General features: G+C 38.1%; 1 long non-coding RNA gene across 1 annotated transcript; it reads left to right on the top strand.

Moving 5' to 3' along the window:
• The first annotated feature begins 11,614 nt into the window (after positions 1-11,614).
• Positions 11,615-15,753, top strand: LOC138312785 (uncharacterized). Its single transcript, XR_011207048.1, has 4 exons — positions 11,615-12,578; positions 12,731-12,855; positions 14,370-14,496; positions 14,938-15,753. It is a non-coding gene; the product is annotated as an uncharacterized lncRNA (long non-coding RNA).
• The last annotated feature ends 118 nt before the right edge of the window (positions 15,754-15,871 follow it).

The following is a 15,871-nucleotide window of genomic DNA, read 5'->3' as shown; positions in this document are numbered from 1 at the left end:
CCTGTCTTTGATAGTGAAAAAAATAACATTTGTCAGCGGTGGAGCATCTTTAATAAAAGTTATGTGATAAATACAAGAGGCCCAGATCGCCTGTATCGCTCACCTGGTTTTTTTGTAATTATCACAAAGACTCTGACAATTAGAAAAAAAAAACAAAATTGACTCCCAAAGTTTAATTTTGAATCACAACCATACAATGATTCTATTGATACCATACAAATATGCTATCCAATATATAGGTTAAGAGACAAAGTAATTTATATGAAATTAGTTGCCTAATTGACCTTTTTGACCCCACGTCTATTGCCGTCTAAGGCCCCTGAGGCGGTACTTGGCTTCGCAAACCGTCTCAAACTATAACAATTTTAAAATATGGAGAGCTAAACCTCGAAGGTCTATTAAGTCCGACAAGAAAAGTACTTGGAAAGAGTACGTCTCAAAAAATTAATTCCAATACATTTTCGAAGAAAGTTTGGGAAATGATTGGTAAAATCAGTGGGAAAAGAAAAGCAACACCATCCTCCCACCTCATTAACAAAATTAAATATTTTCTTCAAAATCCGAAATAGCTGACGCCTTTGCCAAAAATTTTGCTAAAAATTCATCCGTCAAAAAATCATTCCAAAAAATTTCAAAAAAATTTAAAAAAGAAAAGGAAAAGAGACGTCTTAATTTTAAATCCTCCAATAGTGACAGTTACAATTGGCCTTTCGAGTTTACCAGAATTGCTCGAGTCCCTTGAGAAATCAAAGGGACTCGGCAGCTGGACCAGACGAAATTCCATATATGTTTTTTAAAAGACTCTTCACTAAAATGTCTTTTAACTATATTACATCAAGTTTACTCTTCTGGCAAAATTCCCGAGTCTTGGAAGGAATCTACTATTATACCCTTCCGAAGCCCGGGAAAGATGCTACTGATGCCAATAACTATCGTCCTATTTCATTGACGAGTTGTATTTGTAAAACTCTAGAAACGTATGATAAATACTAGATTAGTTTGGTTCCTGGAATCAAACAATAATTTTAAGTCCTTTGCAAAAGCGGCTTCAGAAACCGCAGGGGAACGGTAGACCACTTAGTTAGACTAGAAACATTTATACGAGAAGCATTTGCCAAGAAAGAACATCTTGTGGCCGTATTCTTTTGACCTTGAAAAGGCATACGACACAACTTGGCAATATGGAATCATGAACGATCTCCATTATCATCGGTATACGTGGTAATTTGCCAAAGTTTATTTCATTTTTATATCTGACAGGCATTTCAACGTTTCGCACGGGTTCAACTTATTCAGAAACTGAAAACACAGGAGATGGGCGTCCCTCAGGGTGGTATCCTGTCCGTCACAACTTTTTAGGATTAAAAAATAACAGCATAACTAAATGTCTTGGCCAATCCTACGGAGATGGGTCTCTATTTCGTGGATGATTTCTTGATCTGTTAGATCAGAAAACATGCACACTATAGAACGACAACTACAACAATTTTTAGGCAAATTCATAAATTTGGGCTGACGAAAAATTACTTTAGATTTTCAAGATCAAAAACATGTCTGTAGTGCACTTCTGTCAAAAACGGAAAACCCGCACAATTATCCTGACCTCAACACTCAATGGAATTAAAATTATCCTAACAGTATGCTGCTCAAACTGAAATCCCAACCCCAAAATTCCCGCATTTAACCTTGTATTCAATCCACAACATCAAGAAATATTCTACACAAAAGCATAAGCTGTTTGTTTTTTTTTTTTTTTTTTTTTTTTTTTTTTTTTTATTTTGTTAATTTTTTTTTTTTTTTTGTTTTTTTTTATTTTTTTTATTTTTTTTTTTATTTTTTTTTTTTATTTTTTTTTTTTTTGTTTTTTTTTTTTTTTATTTTTTTTTTTTTTTTTTTTTTTTGTTTTTTTTTTTTTTTTTTTTTTTTTTTTTTTTTTTTTTTTTTTTTTTTTTTGTTTATTTGAGTTTTAACGCCCATCGACAACCTAATGGTCATTAAACGGCCCAAAACTACAAGTCATGGCAATTATTAATCCGGATAAAGAATCATGGTAAAAAAAGTGCAAGTAAGGGGTTAAAACACCAGATTGTAAAACGATTTAGGCGCTTTTCCCTGACTCTTGTTCAGACATCTACACTGACAGGAACTAGCAAAAGATCGGTGATAAATGTTGCGGCAGCATGCTGTACATCTAATCCACTGCTCCTTGCTCTCTAATCCGACCACCCCGGATGTTGCCTCCATTTTCTCTGCGGAATCTTGTGCTATCTGTCTGGCTCTTGACCATATCGAAGAACACCGCATTGAAAAGGCAATTATCTGTTCCGACTCTCTTTCGGTTCTTCAGGCTTTGAAATCAAGAAACCCTAGAAACACATTAATCCAAAATCTTTTGATCCGAACATTTCGATTGTCTTCTAAAACTCAAATTACTTATCTCTGGATTCCCAGTCATGTGGGTTATAATGGGGGGAATGAACAGGCTGATAAAGCAGCTAATACTGCTCTTCGCCTAGCACAAACAGATTTGAAACTACCATACACCGACATCAAAACCTTCAATTCACTCAATTCATCAAACACCATTGGCAACAAAGGTGGTCAACCGAAACAAACAACAAACTGTTTAAAATTCAACCTACACTTAATCCTAACCTGTCCAGTCGGAGAGACCGCAGGGAGGAAGTTGTTCTCTCTCGGCTCCGAACTGGACACACATATTTTACACATTCCTATCTATTGTTTGTTTGTTTGTTTTTTGTTTGTTTGTTTGATTAATTAACGTCCTATTAACAGCTATGGTCATGTAAGGACGGCCTCCCATGTATGCAGTGTGTTGCGTGTATGTTGTGCGAGGTGCGTGTTTCGGGAGACTGCGGTATATTCATGTTGTGTCTTCTTGTATAGTGGAACTGTTGCCCTTTTTATAGTGCTATATCACTGAAGCATTGAAGACACCAAGCAACACACCCCACCCGGTCACATTAAACAACGGGTGAACAGTTAGCGCTAAGAGGAGAATAGGCCAAAGAAGAGCCTTCCTCACAAACGCTCAATTCAAGGCCAAAAGTCGTGCCAAGGGAGGCATTAGGAAGGATAAAGTCAGTTAGGAAGAATAGAAAATAGCAAATTTAGTCGCCTTTTACGATCATGCAATAGGGGCAGCAGGTACAATTCTAACGCCCTACCTTGTTTGTTTGATTTATTAACGTCCTATTAACAGCTATGGTCATGTAAGGACGGCCTCCCATGTATGCGGTGTGTTGCGTGTATGTTGTGCGGGGTGAGTGTACTGGGAGACTGCGGTATGTTCGTGTTGTGTCTTCTTGTATAGGGGAACTGTTGCCCTTTTTATAGTGCTATATCACTGAAGCATGCCGCCGAAGACACCAAGCAACACACCCCACCCGGTCACATTATACTGACAACGGGCGAACCAGTCGTCCCACTCCCTGTATGCTGAACGCTAAGCAGGAGCAGAAACTACCACTTTTATAGACTTTGGTGTGTCTCGGCCAGGGGACAGAACCCAGAGCCTTCCTCACAGGGGCGAACGCTCAACTCAAGGCCAAAAGTGAGGCAGTGCCAAGGGAGGCATTAGGAAAGATAAAGTCAGTTAGGAAGAAGAGAAAAGATAAGATCCTAAATTTAGTCGCCTTTTACGATCATGCAATAGGGGCAGCAGGTACAATTCTAACGCCCTACCTGCAGGGCCCACGCCCTACCTGCAGAGAGGGGTGGATCCTCTCACAGTGGAGCATATCTTGGAGTGCAGTGCACTGTATTGATTTTAAGCACATACGAGATAAGCACTACGATGTCTCCGACATGTACACTTTGTTTCATGCCGTGAGACATAATCGTATTTTTAATTATCTCAGAGAAATCGGTATTATAGATAAAATATGAACGTTTTCTCATCATATCTCGTATCGTATCAACTCAACATTTCATCGTTTCATCAACATTTTGCATGAGTATTCTCGTGTGTTTTAGCCAAAACTATTTTATCCCATGCAAACCTTTTTTTATATCCCTTTTCTTACCCTGATCTTTTATCCTGATAATAATGCATGACTTGTAGTTTGGCCCTAAATGACCTTAGTTGTCGATGGGCCGTAAAACTCAAACAAACAAGCCCCGGGGGTCAGCCCTATCATTTGTACAATTTCAAATCCCAACCCTATAAGGATGCTATCATTGCATTATGAAAGCTGTTCCATGATCAGTTGCAGAGAAGAAGTCATTTATATGGAAATAGCCAAATTGACCCCTTTTGACCCCAACCTTCAGGCCCCCGGGGGGTCAGCCCTATCATTGGCACAATTTGAAATCCCCACCCTATAAGGATTTAACCATTGCATTATCAGTGTAATCCCATTTTTAGTTGCAGAGAAGAAGTCATTTATATGGAAATAGTCAAATTTACCACCTTTGACCCCCCCCAGGCCCCCGCGGGGTCAGTCCTATCATTTGCACAATTTGAAATCCCCACCCTATAAGGATGCTACCATTGCCAAATTGCCAAATTGACCCCTTTTGACCCCGCACCTCAGGCCCCGGAATGGGGGGGGGGTCACCTCAGGCCCCGGAATGGGGGGGGGGTCAGCCATTTGTACAATTTTTAATCCCAACCCTATAAGGATGATACCATTGCATTATGAGTGCTATCTCATGCTTGGTTTCAGAGAAGAAGTCGTTTATATGGAAATAGCCAAATTGACCCCTTATTACCCCGCCCCCCGGGTGGTTTGTGCATGTCCTAGCGGTTGGTTAGATCATCTCGCTACTGAAGTCAATCATTGGGTGGATCGAAAATCCCAGTAAAGGCAATACTATAACCCGGTTACAAACTTCAGTATCATATCCAGACTGACGCCTGGTCTTCTGCCTCCTGAAAATTAAACAAGGAATGTCGACGAATAGCGTGTAAAAACAAAGCACTCCACAGCTAAAAGATGCAAAATGCCACATACTATATCAAAGATACTCCACCGTCGACAGAGCGAAAACCATACTCATCATTTGAATAATAACTGAAATTTATTCATATATATATATATATATATATATATTTAATTAACATTAAAATGCATATTAAATAATTAATTTTGCCTTTGGTGCATACACAATCAGTACTTCATTCCATATAGAACATTTTGCCACGATTTTTTTTCGACTTGCAATTATTTTTAATATTTGTATCTTGAAGTAAAATATAAAGCTCTAACTTTCCAATGGTTGCATGGTGTAAAGTAAGTAACTTTTGTAACAGAAGAAAAATACTAAATCGTCTGCTCCTGTTTTTTTATTGAGAAAAATGCTATTTGTCAGCAGTGGAGCATCTTTAACTACAATATCAGGAGACAAGGCCAACCCTAGAAAAAGATTTATAGCCTTCTCTGGTTTTATAAGCCACAGACGCAAAAGGCAATTAAAATATTATTATTGTTATTATTGCAGATCATGTCCGAACCATTTTAAAACTCCTAACACATACACGTGCCTTTTCTCCGCTAAACCTGCCTGTATCAAACAGGCCCTGCAGGTAGGGCTTAAGAATTGTACCTGCTGCCCCTATTGCATGATCGTAAAAGGCGACTAAATTTAGGATCTTATCTTTTCTCTTCTTCCTAACTGACATTATCCTTCCTAATGCCTCTCTTGGCACCGCCTCACTTTTGGCCTTGAGTTGAGCGTTCGCCCCTGTGAGGAAGGCTCTGGGTTCTGTCCCCAGGCCGAGACACACCAAAGTCTATAAAAGTGGTAGTTTCTGCTCCTGCTTAGCGCTCAGCACACTGGGAGTCGGACGACTGGTTAGCCCGTTGTCAGTATAATGTGACCGGGTGGGGTATGTTGTTTGGTGTCTTCGGCGGCATGCTTCAGTGATATAGCACTATAAAAATTTGTTTGTTTGTTTGTTTGATTTATTTACGTCCTATTAACAGCTATGGTCATGTAAGGACGGCCTCCCATGTATGCGGTGTGTTGCGTGTATGTTGTGCGAGGTGAGTGTACTGGGAGACTGTGGTATGTTCATGTTGTGTCTTCTTGTATAGTGGAACTGTTGCCCATTTTATAGTGCTATATCACTGAAGCATGCCGCCGAAGACACCAAGCAACACACTCCACCCGGTCACATTATACTGACAACGGTCGAACCAGTCGTCCCACTCCCTGTATGCTGAGCGCTAAGCAGGAGCAGAAACTACCACTTTTATAGACTTTGGTGTGTCTCGGCCAGGGGACAGAACCCAGAGCCTTCCTCACAGGGGCGAACGCTCAACTCAAGGCCAAAAGTGAGGCGGTGCCAAGGAAGGCATTAGGAAAGATAAAGTCAGTTAGGAAGAAGAGAAAAGATAAGATCCTAAATTTAGTCGCCTTTTACGATCATGCAATAGGGGCAGCAGGTACAATTCTAACGCCCTACCTGCAGGGCATCACTATAAAAAAGGGCAACAGTTCCACTATACAAGAAGACACTACATGAATATACCGCAGTCTCCCAAAACACGCACCTCGCACAACATACACGCAACACACATCATACATGGGAGGCCGTCCTTACATGACCATAGCTGTTAATAGGACGTAAATTGATCAAACAAACAAACAAAATGTTTTGCCCTATTACTTTTATGACACATTGCTATAGTTTCCAGTGCCCCTGTAGTGCTTTGTCAGTGTTTATTTTTGATTACTCTGAATATCGGTTAACAGTATACATATAGTAGTAGCACATGAAGCTCCATGGCCATTTATTACAGTCCTTATCTGTACAAACTTACCATAAACGTCTCGGACATATCGAACAAAAAGTATGTAACATTGTTCTTGTCGTATCCTCTGCCAAGTTCCTTCTTCTTTAAAGTTTACATTGAACAGGTGGAAGAATTTACCGACGTTTAAAGCGTTGGTTGTTGATGGCATGAACAGAAACTTCAGTGATGTTTTTTTCTCGTATAACTGAAGCAAAAAATTACAAAACAAAAAATGTTAAAAAATGATGATTCAATAGTTAGAGGTAACTCGTGATTTATATCATTGATCATAAATGTAAAGTATATGCCCTTATATAGCCCCACTGTGACACCAGAATACTAAATATTTGTTTGTGTTATATAGTGCAGTCACAAATCTCATTTGAATATGCACACATAACAAAGAAATTGAGGTATGAAATCCTGATGACAGTATGTGCCTGAAAATCTGTCATCGTGAGATTTATTTTCAAAATATAGTTATACGAATGGTCGCAAACGTGATATTACAATACAGAGAAAGTGACAACGTAATGGAAAATAACCCATGGCACGATGCACTATAATTATATGAACGGTGCACGTAGGCTTTATACCATATGTTATACATTAACTAATTTGTTCTCTCAAAAGTTCAACAAATAATGAAGAAATAGTATATTTAGTATATAGTTCTTGCTAGGCCATTTTGAAATTGTCTAAGTTCATCACTAGGTTGACCCTGGAGGATCGCGTGTATAAAATTCCACACAGGGACCGTCTTGTAAAGCGGTGAGTCCTGTACAAAACACAATATTAATCAAAAGTAAAACAATCTTGTGAAACTCATTAGCAACATAAGTACTATTACATATTACAAGATTCCTTTAATTCAACACAAATTTACAAATTTAGAACATACTATTTATGCGTCATTTAATGAACACTATGGGGATATTAACATCTCAGCTAGTCGTTTGACTGTTTCGTCTGTTTTAACCATAGTTAAACACAAATACAAGCAATGGATTGTTTCATAGCACAATAGTTGATTTAATATTTTTTTTTATTGAATAATAATTATCTATGTTTATTGTTATATACATGTAGTTGACATCACAAATTGGCCATATGATTAACGATGTATATTTTTATGTAAATTAGTGAAACCTATCTTAGTATTGTTAATTGGATATAAAAGTAAAAAATCTATAGTTTTCAGTAGCAATTAAGTATTTCAGAATACCTAGGTAATATACTTTGGTATGTAGCAATTAGCGTGCAATCTGCTTTGAAAGTATTTTTATTGCGTAGGGCGTGATGCCCAACGCAGTATATTGTTATTTCCGCCCATAGCCCATAGACTTATTAAATATACGCATTCGCTAGTATAGGGGACTTCCGGTAAAAGGTCTTCAGTGGGGTCAGCATGCTGTCAATTACACACTAACACTGTTGTTTATCTCTTCAGCTGTATACACCAGATTCTATACCTATAAAAATGCGCCTAAACCAGTATCATCACAAATACACATTTATATATCTGATTGCTGCATTTAATACGTAAAATGTATTTCTTTAAGAATTCGACTGGAAGCTGCATCAAAAGGAGCCTGTCTTGGCTTGTGTAGAGATGCCTCTTGAATATCATGGCTCGTAGTAGATATAATTGTTCCTTAGTGGATAACTTCTGTACTTAAGAAATATATTGTATTATAATTAAGTTATTAACACAACGATTTCAAGTTACTTAATGTAGTTTGACTAGTAAAATACATGTGTAGGGAACTTTGTGTTAAAAAGTCATGAGCGGTGCCCACTTGCTGTCAATATGCACCTCAACCAGCACAATTAATATACTTAGTCTATTTAAGAAGTAACATGTATTGTGAGCTATTGGTTTGGTTTGAGTCGGAATATGTTAGTGTACTATAATTATCATGTAACATTATATATTGGTATATTAATGTCATTTGTTTAACAACCAAATATAGGAAATAAGATGCACATGACATGTGTGAATAGGACACAGTACACTAATGCATCCTTTTTGGAATGTAGGTACCGCTAACATGAAACTATAATGTTATATATATCTAAAAAGTGATATTCAAAAGTTTAAAAAAAACAAGATTATTACAAATTTTAAACAAGATTATTACAGAGTATAAGAAGCATATGGGAAAAACAATATTAAATAAGAAAACTATACAATTGGATTATAAAGAGATATAAGTTTGATTATAGTGTTTGTTCGTTTACTAGTTTCCAAACGTTTATTCGTTTATATGGAATCAAAATAAGTAAGGAGAAGTATGCGCTAGGTTTTGCTGTCAGTGTTACTGTTTCACTGTTGAAATTTTAAATTTCATACATACAAACCGTTTTGAAAAGATACTGAAGCACTTCAAAATCTTTGGAAATTCGAATTGTAGAAGTTGTGAATTTTAGCAAATATTTTAAATTGTCCATACATTAATAGTTAAACTCATTACAATTACTTTTTCAAACACTCTTAAACATTTCTGTGTTTGTCGATGATTATATGCAATGTCATTACATATTCATATAGTTTTTTGTTAGTAAAATCATCACTATAGCTTATTTTACTGAACAACACTACAAATATCTTATTCAATTTACATTTAGGTCTTTTTTTGGATATGTGAACTGTTTTAACATTGCTAATGCTTTCGAAATAATTCAATGAGCAAATTCGAATATATATTATATAGTATATTTTAGTCTTCCATTTTGAATCCAACAAACATGACAAACTGTTTCTTTAGATGATTACTAAGCGTTTTTAATTACTTGAAGCATACCAGATTGCGATTACAGTTTACAAATTTATCCCGACTTAAGCCGACGATTCAAATTAAAAAATATACATTTGAGATTTGCATAGGCAGATTTACAAGATTGAAAATCACATAGATAAGACCATTTGGTATAAATACTAAGCGTCTTCCGCTTTATTATCGACCATACATGTCCTAATTTGAATAACAACATATTTTTTAGCTTACCTGGCCCAGAGCTTATGTCATGGCGCGGCGTCCGTCGTCCACATTTCCTTTAAATCGCTACTAGTCATAGAGTTCTGCATGGATTGTAACCAAATTTGGCCACAAACATCCTTGGGGGAGGGGGAACAGAACTTGTATAAATTTTGGCTCTGACCCCCCAGGGGCAGGAGGGGCGGGGCCCAATAGGGGATATAGAGGTAAATCCTTTAAATCGCTACTAGTCATAGAGTTCTGAATGGAATGTAACCAAATTTGGCCACAAACATCCTTGGGGGAAGGGGAACAGAACTTGTATAAATTTTGGCTCTGGTCCCTCGGGGGCAGGAGGGGCGGGGCCCAATAGGGGAAATAGAGGTAAATCCTTTAAATCGCTACTAGTCATAGAGTTCTGAATGGATTGTAACCAAATTTGGCCACAAACATCCTTGGGGGAAGGGGAACAGAACTTGTATAAATTTTGGCTCTGGCCCCCCGGGGGCAGGAGGGGCGGGGCCCAATAGGGGAAATAGAGGTAAATCCTTTAAATCGCTACTAGTCATAGAGTTCTGAATGGATTGTAACCAAATTTGGCCACAAACATCCTTGGGGGAAGGGGAACAGAACTTGTATAAATTTTGGCTCTGATCCCCCAGGGGCAGGAGGGGTGGGGCCCAATAGGGGATTTAGAGGTTAATATTAAGATTCCTTCAGAAAAGAAACAGTGAACCTGTATTCAGAACATTACTTGGCATTACAAACCAGGTGAGCGATACAGGCCCTCTGGGCCTCTTGTTTTTTCATATAAGAATTGTATCGATTTCAAGAGACAAAATAAGATCATACTTAATTCATATTTAACGGTTGACATCATGGTGGTAATATTTCCAGACTTAAGCAAATCATCGAGGGTAAGATTCCCATCAGCAGGCACTGGGAAGTAGATAATTGTGGAGTCCTCTCCATCGCTGTTCCGTATAGTGGATATGTAAGACCTATCAATAAGACTTGTGAATAAATTCAATGTATGTCCTCCGTTAAATTGTATTTTTGTATAAAACTTCAACTCATAACAAAATATTGAATAGAATGTAATACTTACATTTTTTTTTAGTTTTGAATACAACTGAGGTTCCTTCTTCCCCCACCAGGTAAATGTGCGAGAGCCCGGCGCGATGTGTCTGCGTCTCGCAGAAACAATATCTACTCATTAATCACGCCTTATCACGCTTTGGAATGCAGTCGATTAAATTACAGTAGTATGGGTTGAGGAGGGGGTATTGTTATAGGTCACAGAAAAAGTGTACATGCAATTTGTGATTGGACAAATTTTTCGTGTACACATTTTTCCAAATCGCGTGTACGAAGTGTCATGATGGTACACATTTTCCGTGTACACGTTTTTCTAATTCGCGTGTACGAGGTGTCATGGTACAATTTTTTCTAATATGCGTGTACGAGGTGACGGCCGCTGTCGGCCATCGTATCATCGTGTTTCGTGTGTCGTTCTTAGTGCGCAAACTTTTCTGAAATGATCCCTACCTATTATTTTTCAAGTCGGCTACCTATTATTTTTCAAGTCGGCTACCGCAGCCGCCATTTTGAAAACGCATTTAAAATTCTATCTAGCTGAAACCTGCCCGAAATCCAAGATGGCCGCCATGCCAACATATCTAATTCATTTTCTATTCGTCTATTCGATCAATAGATTAGCTAAATGATGTTGGGCTTGGATGATATTGTCAACTGTCTGTCTTAATATGCAAAACATACGCATTAACAGTTTAGATTTGTTTGTTTTGTTTGTTTGATTAATTAACGTCCTATTAACAGCTATGATCATGTAAGGACGGCCTTCCATTTATGTGGTGTGTTGCGTGTATGTTGTGCGAGGTGCATGTTTTGGGAGACTGCGGTATATTCATGTTGTGTCTTCTGGTATAGTGGAACTGTTGCCCTTTTTATAGTGCTATATCACTGAAGCATGCCGCCGAAGACACCAAGCAACACACCACACCCGGTCACATTATACTGACAATGGGCGAACCAGTCGTCCCACTCCCTGTATGCTGAGCGCTAAGCAGGAGCAGAAACTACTACTTTTATAGACTTTGGTGTCTCGCTCAGAGAACAGAACCCAGAGCCTTCCTCACAGGGGCGAACGCTCAACTCAAGGCCAAAAGTGAGGCGGTGCCAAGGGAGGCATTAGGGAAGATAAAGTCAGTTAGGAAGAAGAGAAAAGATAAGATTCTAAATTTAGTCGCCTTTTACGATCATGCAATAGGGGCAGCAGGTACAATTCTAACGCCCTACCTGCAGGGCAGAACAGTTTAGAAGCTACCACTTTGTATACATTGTTTGATATAGGTTGATATTGTTATTGAGGTGTTATTGGTATACATTTATTTCCTGAGTGTGACTTTGTCAGTAAGGATGGATTTCGAAAGCATACCGAGGCATTTTCAGTTTAAGCCTTATTTTTCAGAGCTAATACGGAAGAGCCCATAGAAATTCTTCGTGAGTTATCACATGACGAGCTCTGGATATGACGGATGTCACGACACCTTTAGATGAAGGTGAAACTACACATCTATACATAGGGAGAGGGACCGGGAATGGGACGGAGGAGGTAATGACAGCCTCAAATCTGCGAAATACTGTTTAAGTAACCTTCTGTGGAGAGCTAGGAGAGGATCTAGGCGGGCCCTGCCTAGAGTTTCTCGCCTCTTTATAGATGAGACCCAAGTCTGTGTGGAAGAAGAGAAAATAACTTTGAGGAAATCAACTGATGACATTGTACATCAAAGATAGTATGCCAGTGGGATCATCATTGGTAAGAAATATTATTGTAATAATTGCAATAAAATAATAATATTGCAGCTCAAATGACACGTTTAATAGTTCGGTGCTTTTATCTAAAACAGTTTTTAGCTAAATGCATTTTGCTTTCACTAACAAATTGATTAATGTGTTTAAAAATTCCAGGTCTAAGCGCAATGAAAGGCGGACCATGTGTACCTTTTCTTCATATTCTTTTACCACAACTTAAAAATCAGAAAGAACACCACCGACAGTTTAAAGCCAGACTTGAAAGTGTGGGGATATGGCAAGTAGGTATTAATGGAATTGGATTTTAGAGTTCAGCGTTGCTGACACTGGCAAGGTACTTATTTTGGCGCAATTGATTTTGAAGACGTTAGTTAAGCCCAAAATGTTCCAAATCGAAAAGAGCTTAATATTATCTGCGCTGAAGTATTTGCAATGCACACTTTCAATAATTGCTCCTATAAAGATATTTTTCAAATTATACTTTTTTATAAGAAAATAGAATTTTATACATTGTTTGTTGGAACGCGAAAGCTGTGTGGTTAATATGTTCAGACATATAACCACATCTTCGACGCGAGTCCGAATTAGTTGCCAGGTACTTACTGTTGGTCGGTCGTTTTCCCCCGGGTACTCCGATTTTCTTCCACCACCTTACCCTTTCACGTCTTTAAATGACCATGGCCGTGAAGTATCAATAGGATGTTAAATCAATCAAACCAAAAATCATACAGTGTGATTCATATCCTACTAGGGAATGTAGCATTTGAACGACAATCATAATATACGTGAAGGACTTTTTGGTCACCTGACCAAAGTTCAAGATGATATATTGTGATAGTCTGTTGTCCGTCGTCAGTCGTGCGCCGTCCGTTGTCATTTCCTTGTGAACACGATAAATTGAGTAAATGTGAACCGAACTTAATGAAGTTTTGTACGTAAACTAACATTGCAAAGATCTCGAACGAGTGTGAATTTACGGAGTTATTGCCATTGGCACTAATAATTATTATTGGACCTGTGAATAGGATAACTTGAGTAAATATGCACGGAGTTAAATGAAACTTTGCATGACGAGTTCGAAAATCAGCTTGATTCGACGGTAATTCAGGAATTATTGCCCTTTGCAATAATACTTATTGAACCTTGTAAAGACCATAATGTGAGTAAATGCACAAAGATTAATGAAATTCTGTATGTTTGTTTGTTTGTTTGATTAATTAACGTCCTATTAACAGCTATGGTCATGTAATGACGGCCTCCTGTGCATGCGGTGTGTTGCGTGTATGTTGTACGAGGTGCGTGTTTTGGGAGACTGCGGTATATTTATGTTCTATCTTCTTGTATAGTGGAACTGTTGCCCTTTTCCAGTGCTATATCACTGCAGCATGTTGCCGAAGACACCAAGCAATACACCCCACCCGGTCACATTATACTTACAACGGGCGAACCAGTCGTCCCACTCCCTGTGTGCTGAGCGCTAAGCAGGAGCAGAAACTACCACTTTTATAGACTTTGGTGTGTCTCGGCCAGGGGACAGAACCCAGAGCCTTCCTCACAGAGGCGAACGCTCAACTCAAGGCCAAAAGTGAGGCGGTGGCAAGGGAGGCATTAGGAAAGATAAAGTCAGTTAGGAAGAAAAGATAAGATCCTAAATTTAGTCGCCTTTTACGATCATGCAATAGGGGCAGCAGGTACAATTCTAACGCCCTACCTGCAGGGCCAAGGACCTGTCTGTAATATTGACGTTACCGAGTTCATTCCGAATTTTATGAAAATATTTAGATACATTTTGCAGGTTTCAAGTGAATGCCATTAGGATGAAAGAGATGCTAAAATAACTTTCTCCCCGATGGGATCAAACCATTTGCCTTCCGAAGAAAGACTGGCTAAACGCCTCATGGATTACATAGATGAAGTCTATCGTAAGTAGATGATATTTGCATGATAAATGTCTAAAGTATTTAATGTAGTATGCTGTTTCAGAAAATTGCCCGTTATAATCACAGTAACCAAACACAGTTCTACCTTGATTCAGTTCATATAAATAGAGCATTCATTTTCGTAAAATGAATTGACGGCTCTTAGGAATAAATACAATAAACTATGATATCAAGATCTTATTGGCCGATTGAACTAAAAAGTTTTACCTTGAACTATTTATTTAGAACTGTACTTTTAATAAGTTAATGAAGAATATTATACGTATAAGCTTATTTCAAACACCAAAACATCACCTCCTCCTACCAAAATCAGCATCGATAACGCTAATGCGCAGTAATAACTCCAAATTAACGCTGTTATGTAAAACGCTGTGTCGGTGTTGTTTTCTTTTAAAACGTAAAAAAATATTTTGTGCTCTACAGATTCACCGAGGTCCATGGATGACCACACAATAGAGCTAGGCTCTTTATTGTCATTTTGCACCGGACTCTCCAAACTACCTCCACTTGGAATCACAGGAGTCTATGTACATTTTGATCACGAAGCGGATGACGGGTTTTTACCAAGAGCAAACACGTGTGCATGCGCTCTGATAATTCCAGTGTATAACTCTCTGCCTAAAGCTTGACAGGGCCATCCTGTATGCAGGGGGCATGCATACCATATACGTATTTTGGTCAGATAATGTGGAGTAATACATGGCAAGCAGTACTTATGGACTGGCAGCTTCATTTCGTCAAGATTTGAAGGAATAGCATTGGGCTAAGTTTTATCTCCCATATCTCTGTTTATCTCACTTTTCTTAATCATTGCAAAATTAAAACCCCCAGACGCTTAATTTCTGTTTCATATTCCATTCCCAAAGCATATTAGTAATAATATTACAAAAATATGTACGAGCGATTTTTTTACTGGTATAGAATTGTGCTGTCATACCAAAATTGCAATAGGAACAAAAATAAAAGACCAAGTTAATGAATCATTATTTTTGTTTGCGTTTAATTCATAAAGCCATGCATTTACGTTGTTATTAATTGAATTGTTCGCATAGGTAGAGAAACTGCTGCAGAGCTTGTTGCCAAGTTTCTGGTGTTGTCCAGCCATTTCGCGTGCTTATTTCAGAGGCAATCTGATCAAATTCTGTATCTCCGGACACGCTTGGCTCAACTGTTTGAACAAATCCAAACGACATGTCTTACTCTTCCATGTGTTGAATGCATTGCCTTCCACCTACAAACATAATGCAGATTCATTTATTTTATGTTGCGAGAGTCAATCTAAATGAAAGCAAATAAGATAATGATAAAAATACTACTTCAAACAATAAAGAAAAACTAACAAATTATTGCAGTTTGT

Source organism: Argopecten irradians, unplaced genomic scaffold (genome assembly GCF_041381155.1).
Source record: "Argopecten irradians isolate NY unplaced genomic scaffold, Ai_NY scaffold_0467, whole genome shotgun sequence".
In the NCBI taxonomy this organism is placed as follows: Eukaryota; Metazoa; Mollusca; class Bivalvia; order Pectinida; family Pectinidae; genus Argopecten; species Argopecten irradians.
This window is presented reverse-complemented; position numbering and strand designations above follow the sequence as displayed.